Genomic DNA, 12859 nt, shown 5'->3' with positions numbered 1-12859 from the left:
TCATAGTCAAAAGCCAACAGAAAAAAATAAGGCAAAGGGGAAAAAGACTCCTGGAACTTTTTAGGCAAACACTAGTTTTACTATTAATTTGGAAGAGGTTTCTCAGGATTTTATCCACTTTGGTCACAGAAACAGAACAGCTTGACATCATCTATGCAATACATGGCTTGGTCAGATTGGGAAACTAGACTTTTGAAATACACACATGTAGAGTGTCTTGCAACAATAGTAGCCACCATCTCTAGAGTGTGCGTTTAATCTTCCAGCTAGTTGAGTTAACATGTAAACAAAAATCAATGCCTACTTTCTGAAGCTGATGTTGGTCTGTCATTTCTAATTCTATTTATTTTCTTGTCATTCTTCCTAATTGCAACGAGTCTTCCCAGTGAGCTTTGCCCAATCATTAATCTAGAACTCATTTGCTATCTTGATTTCTTAGACTTCATTCGGAACAATGTCAATGATCAAAAGATGTAATCCAAATTTAGGTTTAAAACGATTAAAAATAAGTCTGAATAATTATAACGGTCAAACCAGAGTTTTGTCTGTGTAGCCACTGAAGTAGTAGCCTATTTGTGTTTCAAAGATATTCACAGATTTTGTCACATGTCTAGGACAAACTGGTTTTTTGAAATAGCCGTCCCGCTTCCATTTTTTCTCAACGTGTTCATAGATCCGTCAGGATATGAAGAGAGTACAAGCTGATAGGAGGAATTCAAAGAAACAATACCCCCCCCCCCTGTCTTCGACAACATGTTAGAACTTTGTGACAGAAACAGTTGTGAAAATGATGTGGGAGTAGTCTCCTCTTCTTGAACCAAAACTTAGTAATTCCACCTCTTCCAAATAATGGGTAACATAACTTATAGCTTATAACTTGAAGATGGATGTTGTCCTAGTCATGCATGGTAGTCAGTGACTTGAATTCTGCCAAGTCGTTGGTTATCTTGCAGTGGCGTAACTAAGGGGGGGGGGAGAATTTTAAAATCCCCCCGGCCCCCAAATGTCCGAAATTTATTTGTAAATACATAAATTAATATATTTGATTGACAAATAGTGTCAACGGGTGTCTTTTTTTTAACATTTATGGATTAAATTTATCACAAAGACTAAACCTAGATCAAGGTATATCGGTACGTTGACTTCGTGGACTTCGTTGACATTTTTAAAATATTTTTTCCCAGAGAGATCAAATTATTTTTTAAAATTAGTCTTACATTTTAAACTTTGTTGTCACGAATAAAACTGCATGAAATACAGCGAATTCCAGTATCTTGTTACTTTTACTAATAATAGATCTAAATGGCGAGAATTATATGGCTACACTAATTAACCTTGAAGCAAAATTTATAGAATCGAATATAACAGATCTAAAAGTTATTCTTAATAATGCTAAAATTGTCCATTATTCGGGTTTGGCGTCTATAATTTCAGAATTAAACTTCACACTCGAGTTATTACCCCTTTATTCATCTTTCCTCAATCCAATTGAAACTCTCTTTTTATTTACATCTAATCCTTTTGCTTTCGCACAAAACATAAACAAAAAATAATGACGTAATATCATATAATATTAACACATCCTTCCTTTTAAAGTTATTATCATACCCTTCCTTTTAAAGTTCTTAAGTGTGATATCTACTAGCAAGGCCGGCCCTAGCATTTGCGGGGCCCCTTTGCGAAAAGGATCTCGCGGGGCCTAGTCTGGGTAGGGATAAGCATAATGTCAAAATTATCTTTTTTGAATTAGAAAATAGGCCTACTTTCGTCTTTGCAATACATTGTTATCAAATGAAAGCTCGCAGCCTCGCAATGCCACTTTTTATTTATTGGCACCCCAAAATGTCAATTTCGTCTATTCTTCAGGAGATCTGAATAAATTTAAAAAAAAGTTCAAGACTTTATCGTATATTTTGCCTTTTCATGAGATTTCCTGGAGGCCCTGGAAAATCAGTAGGTCGCGAAAACCCTGTTATTTTATATACGTTATAATGGTTTAATTTAATAATGTACACTTGGAATTAGCGCGGGGCCTATGAAAGCGCGGCGCCCACTGCGACCGCATAGGCTGCAGTGGCCTAAGGCCGGCCCTGTCTACTAGGAACTTAAACAATTCGTCCATTTCTGGTTGTCTTGACTGGCACAACAAGTTCTCTAGACGTTGGTCTATAACTGTCTGTTTCGTTTGTTCCAACAGTTTGCAGTTCATTGTCTTCATCGGTATCATAGTACCCAGAGATGTCTTCATCGAAACTCTTATTCAAAAAGCGCTGATTTCTACTGTATGTTTTACCATCGTTTGTCTTTATGATGTAAGATCTGGGTGCTGAATGTTTTTTTATGACAACTGCTTTCTGCCATGTTTGACCTAGACGAACTATCCGACAGAATAATCCTTAGGTAGTCTTGTTTTTGCATTGTATTTCACTTTGCTTTTCATCTGTCGTTCGTTGAGTAATGTCTCTGCATTTTCAGCTACCGATGTTTTCAATAGTTTGGAATCAGTTGAAACGATTCCCTGAGTCTTCTACTCGTCAGCAGTTGTGATGGTGAATACGGCAGTCCGCTTATCGGAGTATTTCTATACTCGAGCATAACGAGATATGCATCTTTCCCACTTTTGTATGCTCTGAATCCTTTTGCTTTCGCACAAAACATAAACAACCAACAATGACGTAATACCATATAATATTAGCACAGAATCTTCTTCATGCAGTGGAAAATTAAGAATTTTTTGCCTATTTTGAATTCTGGTCAAAGCTCCTGCGCCCAATTAATATAGTTCGGAAGAAACTACAAAAGTCTGGACTGCATATTCGGGAAGCTGCTAAAGAAATTAGTTTCCTTTCATGCTTTCTGCAAAATGATGAGAAACTGACAAAAACCCAATCCATCGAAAAAGCAAAAGAAGGTAGTGAATACTATGGATTCCCTGTAATCAAAACAACCAGAAGAAAGAAAAGACTTGATGGGAAGTTGAGTTCAAATGTAGGACTGTCAATAGAACTGCAATTCAAACGTGTTGAGACAGAAGTGCTAGACAGATTTCATATGGAGATGAAGGGCAGATTCCAAAGGCTGGAAAGAAAATGGATACCTTTGGGTTTCTTCTTGAACCAAGACACCTGTTAGATGAAGACACGCTTGTGACAAACTGTGCTACTTTTCCTGTTTGTATGATGAAATAAATGGAATATCGCTTTTTCAATGATGTCATTGATGCACGAGCACTTTTCATCAACAAACAGTAATACAATCACCAATAGACATATTGAGGAAACAGGCTTCATATGGGAATTACGTGTGCTCAAACTTTGCAACCTCCTCCGAATATCGCTAACTCAGGCCACTTCCATTACGTCATGTGAGAAATCATTCTCAAAGCTCAAGTTCATCAAAAGCTATCTCAGGAGCACAATGACGCAAGAAAGGCTTATCATGGTTTTAATGTCAGTGAAGTTACAAACACTAGAAAGTATCGATGTAGTTGATGTTATAGATGTCTTTGCTGCACATAATGCACGACGTGAAGCGATATCAATTTAGATTTGTCACTTGTGCATTATTTAACTAATAAACAACGGTATTATTTATTAAAAGAGTCTTGATGATTACTTTTTGTTAAGTTTACTGATATACTGAACCAATTTGATTTGGGGCTTATTTATTTTTGCGTACATTATCTCATGTCATATGTCGAATGTCAAAATGCAAGGGGCCCCCAAAGAGGTCAATCCCCCCGGGCCTTCAAATCCCTAGTTACGCCCCTGTTATCTTGGCATACTCAGGCAGCACGTTCCATGCTCTAATAGCACTAGGAAAGAAGGAGCATTACTACAAATTTGTCCTAACATATAGAATAAGAAATGTGCCTTTATCTTTGTGTCTTACTGAGTATTTTATTAGGTTTTACTTTTGCATTTGTAGATTATGGTTCATTGCTATATGTATTATTGTTATTTTATTTTTTATTCTTCTATCCCAGCGGTTCTCAACCTTTTATGCTCGGCGACCCCTTTTTTTTACAACCCCCCACTCTGCCGCGACCCCCCTCCCCGCACACACACATACAGCAATAGATGAGTAGTCAATAACAACCCATATTTTGGATTGTCTTAGGCGACCGCTGGCAAATCATCAATCGACCCCCAAGGGGGTCGAGACCCACAGGTTGAGAATCCCTGTTCTATCCTAAAGGGTCTCTAAATTTAGTGATTTTATATAAGATGTTACTGTAATCAAATGTAAATATTCGTTATTAATCTCATGGCTTTATTTTGCGTCTGTTCCAGTTTCTTTTTTGTTTTCTTGAGTTGAAGGATCCCAAACACAGAGAATACAAATTCTAATCTTGAACTAACCAATGTTTAATAACATTATAGTTTTATGTTCTAGTTTGGTTTGTAAAAAATTCTGTTAATATACCATGCATCAAACAATAATGATTATTATTATATATGTATATTGTTAGACACCTTATTTATATAGGTTAGTTATTTTAGTTATTTAGCGACGCACCATAGTAGACGCATATTGAACGGGACTAGTGACGTTTGGGATATGTTGGGTTAGAGACCGGAAAATCAGTTAGCGATAGAACACTCCAGGGTAACGACGTGTTTAGTGACAGAGACTTCTACTGTGGCCTTTTATCATAATAAATACATGTTGAATAGTTCATCAGAGTCGACTACATCTCTTCACTAGTTAAAATCGATGTGCCAGTTCTTGTTTGTATTGTTGTGCAACTACACGTAATACACCCGGACAATTACACCCAAACGATTGCAGAGTAATTGGTTGACTTCAAGACAGCCTGAACTAGCAACATCACAGTGGCGACCCCGAACCTCGAAGCCGAACCTCGAAGCCGAACATCGTACCGGACCTCGAAGCAGAACGTTTACTCAGGTGAGGGTCGTGCACTCGAAGATATAAGATTTCATCGGAGTACGGCTGAACACAGCAGTATCGCAGGGTGACTTTGTTCTAGATCTACATACAGTCGTCGTCTGTTTGATCGCACGTTCAACGAGCCGTTAACTCAGGGTGACCTTCGTCAGGACCGTAATCATCGCAACGCCTGATCTTCATATGCTGAACCGACCTACAACCAGAGAAACCGTTCATTCATAACGGGTGAGAGATCGTTAGTGAACCTGTTGGACATATTTTTTCTTCGTCGTAGGAGCCACGTCGAGTATCAAGTTTTACCTCGTCAGTTTCGAGAAGGACAGTTTGCCCGCTGTCAGAAATATTGTGAGTACTACAAGTTTGGTAGCTAACTAAATCGAAATCGCTCTGTCGTCTTACCCTTGGAGAGATTCTTGTGGAGCAGTTTGCTCATTGAACCGGTTGCTTGCCACGTTTATAACGGTCACTGTGTTTAACCTTTGGAAGGTTAGTGAAGTAATCTTTATCAGTACTGAACATTGATATATCTAGTATTCGTCGGTCTAGACCATATCTAGACTTGTTAGCAGTGAAGTTGTGGAAACAGCTACATCCACTTAATTTCGTTGAAAACCGTTAATCGTCTAACGGAACGTCGTCGGAGGTGACCTTGGTTTCACCTAGTCTACATTGGACAGTTTGGTCTAGTGAAGCAGAGTACAACAGCAAACTTCGTCGTACTACCAGAGTAGCAGCAGAAGCAGTGAACTATTTTAGAGAACCGTTATTCGTCAGCCCAGATCAAGTCATCGTCGAGAAAGTCGTTATTCGTCAGCCCAGATCAAGTCATCGTCAAGAAAGCCGTTATTCGTCAGCCCAGATCAAGTCATCGTCAAGAAATTCGTTATTCGTCAGTCGTCCAGATCAAGTTGCCGTCAAGAGACTGTTATTTGTCAGTAGTCGTCTACACAAGTCAAGTCATCGCCAGAAGAACCGTTAACTTATTCGTCAGTAACTGTGTACACAAGGTCGTCGGAACTACACATACAGTCATCAACAGTCGTCGAAGAAACTAGAACATTTTGCTGTGGCATATCAGGACATCTGTGGCATTACGTGGGATACTGGTAGCACCGGAGAACAGAGTCAGAACTGGAAGAGAGGCAGTGGAATTTGTTGTGATCTAGCATATTCGGGAGTCCGAACAAAGGGATCTTTCTTATCAAAAGCTAAGTGCCATTTTTCTTATTAGTATATGTTTAGATTGCCCTTAGAAATAGATTTTGTCTAAATTTGGTACGTTAGCCTGAGTAAAATCAGGTGGTGCGCCTTAAAACCCGTCGGGGTAGAAGACGTAATTTAGATGAAAAGCTATATTATACGTTTAGGGTTGTAATTTGTTTTGTTTGTGTAAACGTCATATCCGTTGTTGCCTGGTTACTTCGTGACGTTATCATTGTGTGCCATATTGTCACATCCCAACCCATAGTGATAGTCTCATTTTAATTATTTCATTTGTTTATATTATTTTAAATTATTTATTTTTATTAATTTAATTAGATCTGTAATTTTTTTCACTTAATGATAGAAAGTGCGGGTAGGATTCTTTTACTGTGAATCAGACTAAAATAATTTTAGTTTGAGCGGTTAAAATCAATTATGATTTTGCCATGAGAATAATGCCGAAACTGGCTATGTAGTCAAACACTGTCGTCTGGCTAAATATAGATCTGCAAATTTTGTACATCTCTTTGGTACAATTTAATTATCTAGACTCTACTTTGAAATATTATTAAGTTGAAGATGAATGAAGGTAGTACATTCTAAATATATATATCTTGTTGAAGATATATTTGACATTTTATGAACGTATCTGTTTTATATGGTTAAATAGAACCATAATCTACTCTAGATCTAGACTCTAGACAGTCTTTGAATTTACTCTAAACACTTCACTGTGACTTCAGTCATACCAGATTTTAAAATTGATCATAGTTATTCATACTAGATCTAAAAGTCATAGTGCTCTTGATAACTAGATCTAAATGGTAATATTATACATACTATAATATACTGGATTTAAATTTGTGTGATACTAGATCCAATATACAGATTTGAATATAACCATAATAACTCAGACTAGATTTATACATTTAATAAATCTATAGATAGAGACATAACATTTAAAAATTTGTATAAAAGTGTGGAAAAACTTAAATATAAAATAAGTTTAAAGTATAGCCATAACTAATATAGGCTAAGTAAAAATATATATAAAATATAAAACACAATGGCTACATCATCATATGTGGACCTTAAGGAGGTTAAGGAAACAGCTATGCAGGATGGAAAGGCCATGGAGTTAAAAGGAAAGGACTTAGCAGCTTATGTACAGCAAGTGGTGAAGGAAGAAACGGAACGTCAAAGACAAGAGATAGAAAGACAAGAAGAACGTCAAAGACAAGAGATAGAGAGACAAGATAGGATCAGAAAGGAAGAATATGAGAAGCAAAAAGAGGACCGAGAACATGAAGCTAAAATGGAGAAGATGAGATTGGATGCAGCACAAGCCAGAGCCCAAACTGAACAAGGAAATAACACAAATAACTCAAATAATTATACCACTCAAAGAGACAACCCTAATTCGCAGACATGGCTAAAGAGAAAGATACAAAGTTTTGATGAACAGAAGGATGACATTGGTGATTTTCTGAAAAGATATGAGGCAAAAATGTCTACATTTAATATGCCTGAAGAAGAGTGGTCTGAAATACTGATAGACTTTGTTCATGGTCAAGCTCTAACAATATGCCAAAATCATGACCATCATATTGATGATAGCTATCAGGTTTTAAAAAGAGAGTTATTGAATGCCTATGGTCATAATGCTACAACTTTTAGAAAGAAATACTTTGACAATATACCATCATTAGGAATAGAACCCCAAACTACCATTAATATGGAAAAGGATTTTTTCAATAAGTGGGTAAAATTAGAAAAAGTGAATAACTCTTATGAGGGATTAAAAAATTTTATTTTAGTGGACAACTTTGTAAATAAATGTGATCCTCAGTTACAATCTTTTATTAAAGAAAGAAACCCAAAAACTATAGATGAAATAACAGAAATAATGAGAGTATACAAAAATGCCTATCCAAATAAACCATTTTCTGATAGGGATAAGAGCAAAGTAGATTTAATAGGATACACCAAAGAAAATGTTGATAGAAGTAGAAATAGAAACAGATCAAATAGTGGAAATAGAAAATATAGTGAAATAACCTGTTTTAAATGTCAAGGAAAAGGTCATATAGCAGCTAACTGTAGAAGAGGGAATAGTAGGTCTGGAAGTAGAAATAGATACAATGAACAAAATAACAATAGATATAGGAGTAGAGATAGGAATGACAGGGGAAATTATAGAAATAGGAGTTACAGTAGGGAATACAAAAGTAAAGGTACAGATAGGGTATATTTCATGGAAGGAAATAGGAACAATTTTGCAGTGTACCCAGGGTTTGTAGATAGAATTCCGGTGGAATTAATCAGGGATTCAGGTTGTAACACTTTGGCAGTAAAAACTAAATTTGTCAAACCTCATTGGTATAAAGGGTTTACTAAGAAAGTAGAATTAGCAGATGGCACTGTAAGGGAATTTAAAGCTATAAGGGTGTACATTGAAACTCCATTTTTCACTGGTTATTGTGATGGCATTGCAATACCAGAAATGAGATATGATATGTTAGTAGGAAACATAAAAGGAGTTAAAGAATGTTCAAGAAAAGAATTAGAAGACTGGCAAAACAAATACAAAAACATAAGACAAAATCATGGAAACATAGAAACACAAAATATAACAAGTATGGTAATAACAAGATCAATGGATAAACAAGATGAGAAACAGGAAAATACAATAAATGTAATAAGTAAGGATGAAGAAAAAGAAACCAGTAATGTAATACAAATAGAAAATACAGATGTTAAGGAAAGTGAGATAGAAAATGAAACACAAAATAGTCTGGAAACACAAATATCTCAAAGTGAAAAAGAAACAACACCCACATTTGCATTAGAACAAATGAATGACAATATTATTGGGAAAATTTATTCAAGAATATCAGATAAAAACAATAATAATCCAATGGAGAAATTTTGTATAGAGAATAAAATATTGTTTAGACAAACAAGTAATGATAACAAGAAAATAAAACAACTTGTCTTACCACAGAAATATTGGAAAGATGTTTTAATCATGACACATGATAATAATTTAGCAGCACATAGGGGAGTAAAGAAATGTTATAGGAACTTGTCAAAACAAGTATTTTGGCCCAAAATGAAAGCAACAATCAACAAATACATAAACTCATGTGACATATGTCAAAAGAGATCTAACAAAAGCCTAGTGAATAAAGCACCTATTCAAGAAATGGATGAACCTACAGCACCATTTCAGAAAGTATCTATTGATTTAATAGGTCCTTTAATCCAAACTGAAAATAATAACAAATACATTCTAACAGTAATAGACATGTTTAGTAGATATCCAGAGGCAATCCCATTATCAAATACAAGTGCAGAGAATATCATTAATGCCATAACTCAAAAAGTAATTACAAGACATGGTATACCTAAAATTATATTGAGTGATCAGGGATCTCAGTTTAAGTCAGAACAATTTAAGAAATGGACTAAACAATACAATATACAACACATATACTCTTCGGTTTACCACCCAGAGAGTGGTTCATTAAAAAGATCACTAACAAAAATAATTCAGAATAATCAGAACAAGTGGGATCATTACATTAACTATGTACTATTTGCTCATAGAAACAACATCCATGAAGCAACACAATTTTCACCATATGAAATAATACATGGAAGAAAACCCAGAGATGAATTAGATGTTTTTAAAGAAAATCTAATAGGCAATGAGAATAAATTAAATAATGACAGTGAAACAACAATTACAACAGAATTGAAAGAAATATGGACTCAAGCATATAACAACAATAAGAAATATAAACAAAGTGCTCATGAGAATCTAAATAAGAAAAGACAATTGAAAACACTAGAAGTAGGAAACAACGTATTAATATTAATAAATGACCTGAAAAATAAAATTGGTAAACAATGGAAAGGTCCATTTAAGGTGATAAAACAAATTAGTGATGTCAATTATCAAATTGAAATAAATGGGAAAGTTAAAACATATCACATAAATAATTTGAAACTATATCATGATAGAGAAGATGAGTTGATACAAAACATTCAGGAGGAAATAGAAAATAAATTTTCAGAAAGAGAAGAATGCTTGATGATAATAACAAATGAAAATCATAATGAAAATGATATTAAGGAAATACCTGTAATAGAAACAAAAGAGAATCAAACTTGGCAAAAGATTAATCTTAATAATTTAACTAAGGAAAAGTCAAAAGATATAACTAAAATAATACAGGAATACAAAGAAATTTTTTCCAGCATACCAGGAAAAACAAATATTATTAAACATGACATTAAAGTAACAGACCCAAAACCTATCAAGCTTAAGCCATATAGAATACCGCTACATTTACAAGACAAAGTAAAGAAAGAAATAGACAATTTACTAGAATCAGGTATAATTGAGCCATCAACATCTCCTTATGCTTCACCAATTGTGATAGCCAAAAAGAAGAATGGAGATATAAGGTTATGTATTGATTATAGGAAACTTAACAACATCACAGAATTTGACCCATATCCAATGCCAAATATAGAGGATATTTTACATAAATTAAATGGAGCAAAATTTTTTACTAAATTAGATTTAACTAAAGGTTATTGGCAAATACCTTTAACAGAAAATGCAAAACCTTACACAGCATTTGTAACACCATATGGTATTTTTCAATGGAATTATATGAGTTTTGGATTAGTAAATGCACCTGCCACATTTAATAGAATGATGAACATGATAATTGGAAACAAAGAAAATGTTATTTGCTATTTAGATGACATATGTATTTTTAATAATAGTTGGGAGGAACATTTGGTAGATGTAAAAGAAGTGTTCAAAATAATAAAAGAAAGTGGACTTACAATTCAAGCAGAAAAAGTAGAAATAGGATTGGAGGAAATAATTTTCTTAGGACATAAAATAAATAACAACATGATTAGCCCTATTGAAGATAACATAAAGAAAGTACTTAATATTGAAATACCTACAACAAAAAGACAAATTAAAAGTATATTGGGAATAGTAAATTATTACAGAAAGTTTATAAAAAACTTAGCAGAAATAGTGAATCCACTAAATGACTTACTTAAAAAAGGAAAACCTCAAAAAGTAGTTTGTAATGAGGAATGTGTGAAAGCTATTGACAGAATTAAAGATGTTTTTAGTCATGAACTAATATTAAGACTACCTGATAAAGACAAAATATTTTATGTCACAACTGATGCATCTGGTAATGCTATTGGTGGTTGTTTAATGCAGAACTATGATAACTTACATCCTATATTATATGTAAGCAGAAAATTGTCAGAGGCAGAGAAAAAATATAGTGTCATTGAAAGAGAAGCCTTAGCTGTAATATGGGTAATTACTAAGCTAGAGAGCTATTTAATAGGAAGGAAATTCATATTATTAACTGATCATAAACCTATTCAGTATATACAGCAAAAGAGCATGAAAAACAGTCGTGTTTATAGATGGTTCTTAGCACTACAGGAGTATAAATTTGAAGTGAAAGCTATTAGTGGATCTGTGAATATTGTAGCTGATCTATTGTCTAGAATGACATTGAAGTGAAATAATTTTGTAAATAAACTATGATTATATTGAGTATGTAAAATATATTAATATATTGACACCATTTATATGTTATGGAAAAGGGAGATAAGTAAATTTGATGTTAAGCATTTAAAAGTAAGTATGGATATTTTTTTTGTGTGAATCATTTCATATATCATTGACGAAAGTTAGTTCTATGGAAAAGGGTGAGTATAAAAGAAAAATGGACAAAAGCGTATAAAAGGGTGGTAAGAAAAAAATGTATTGAATGTGTAAATAAAGTTTGTAATTGTTTTTTGAAATATTGTATTTTATCAGATTACTGCCAGTGAAGAACATTTGAGATGTGTAGGACATGCCCATAAGATGCCACATTTTCCTCCATGATGAACGGTGTACCAATGAAGATGATTTTGGAATGTTATGAACTGTTATGAACATTGAATATGAGGAACTGTCAAGATGAAGATGTCAAGATGAAGATGTCAAGATTTTATGTTTGTGGTCTTCCCCTTAAATTGAAAATGTCCTTGTAAGACTTGACAGTAGTGGAAAAATATTGACATATTTTTTTTTTTCAAGGGGGGGAGGAATCTGTTAGACACCTTATTTATATAGGTTAGTTATTTTAGTTATTTAGCGACGCACCATAGTAGACGCATATTGAACGGGACTAGTGACGTTTGGGATATGTTGGGTTAGAGACCGGAAAATCAGTTAGCGATAGAACACTCCAGGGTAACGACGTGTTTAGTGACAGAGACTTCTACTGTGGCCTTTTATCATAATAAATACATGTTGAATAGTTCATCAGAGTCGACTACATCTCTTCACTAGTTAAAATCGATGTGCCAGTTCTTGTTTGTATTGTTGTGCAACTACACGTAATACACCCGGACAATTACACCCAAACGATTGCAGAGTAATTGGTTGACTTCAAGACAGCCTGAACTAGCAACATCACAATATGTAATAACTGATGTATGCAAATATATTTATTTGAATTGTAATAATGTAATGTATTATATAAGATAAGATAAGATAAGATTAAAGTAGCTACTATCGTTTCTATTTCTTCCAAAAATTTGGTAGTCGCATACCAAATCTGAGCTAAGCGTATAAATAGGTCAGCAGGCGACATTATTGATGAAAGTCGTGGCACCCTGTATTCGACTGGACATACAA

General features: G+C 34.2%; 1 long non-coding RNA gene across 1 annotated transcript; it reads left to right on the top strand.

The window, feature by feature from the left end:
- Positions 1–4464: 4464 nt before the first annotated feature.
- On the top strand, positions 4465–12482 carry LOC129923110 (uncharacterized). The gene is made up of 2 exons (XR_008775041.1): positions 4465–6706; positions 11993–12482. It is a non-coding gene; the product is annotated as an uncharacterized LOC129923110 (long non-coding RNA).
- The last annotated feature ends 377 nt before the right edge of the window (positions 12483–12859 follow it).

Source organism: Biomphalaria glabrata, chromosome 15 (assembly GCF_947242115.1).
Source record: "Biomphalaria glabrata chromosome 15, xgBioGlab47.1, whole genome shotgun sequence".
Taxonomy (NCBI): domain Eukaryota; kingdom Metazoa; phylum Mollusca; class Gastropoda; family Planorbidae; genus Biomphalaria; species Biomphalaria glabrata.
The sequence above is the reverse complement of the archived record's forward strand: the minus strand, read 5'-3'. Positions and strand labels throughout refer to the sequence as shown.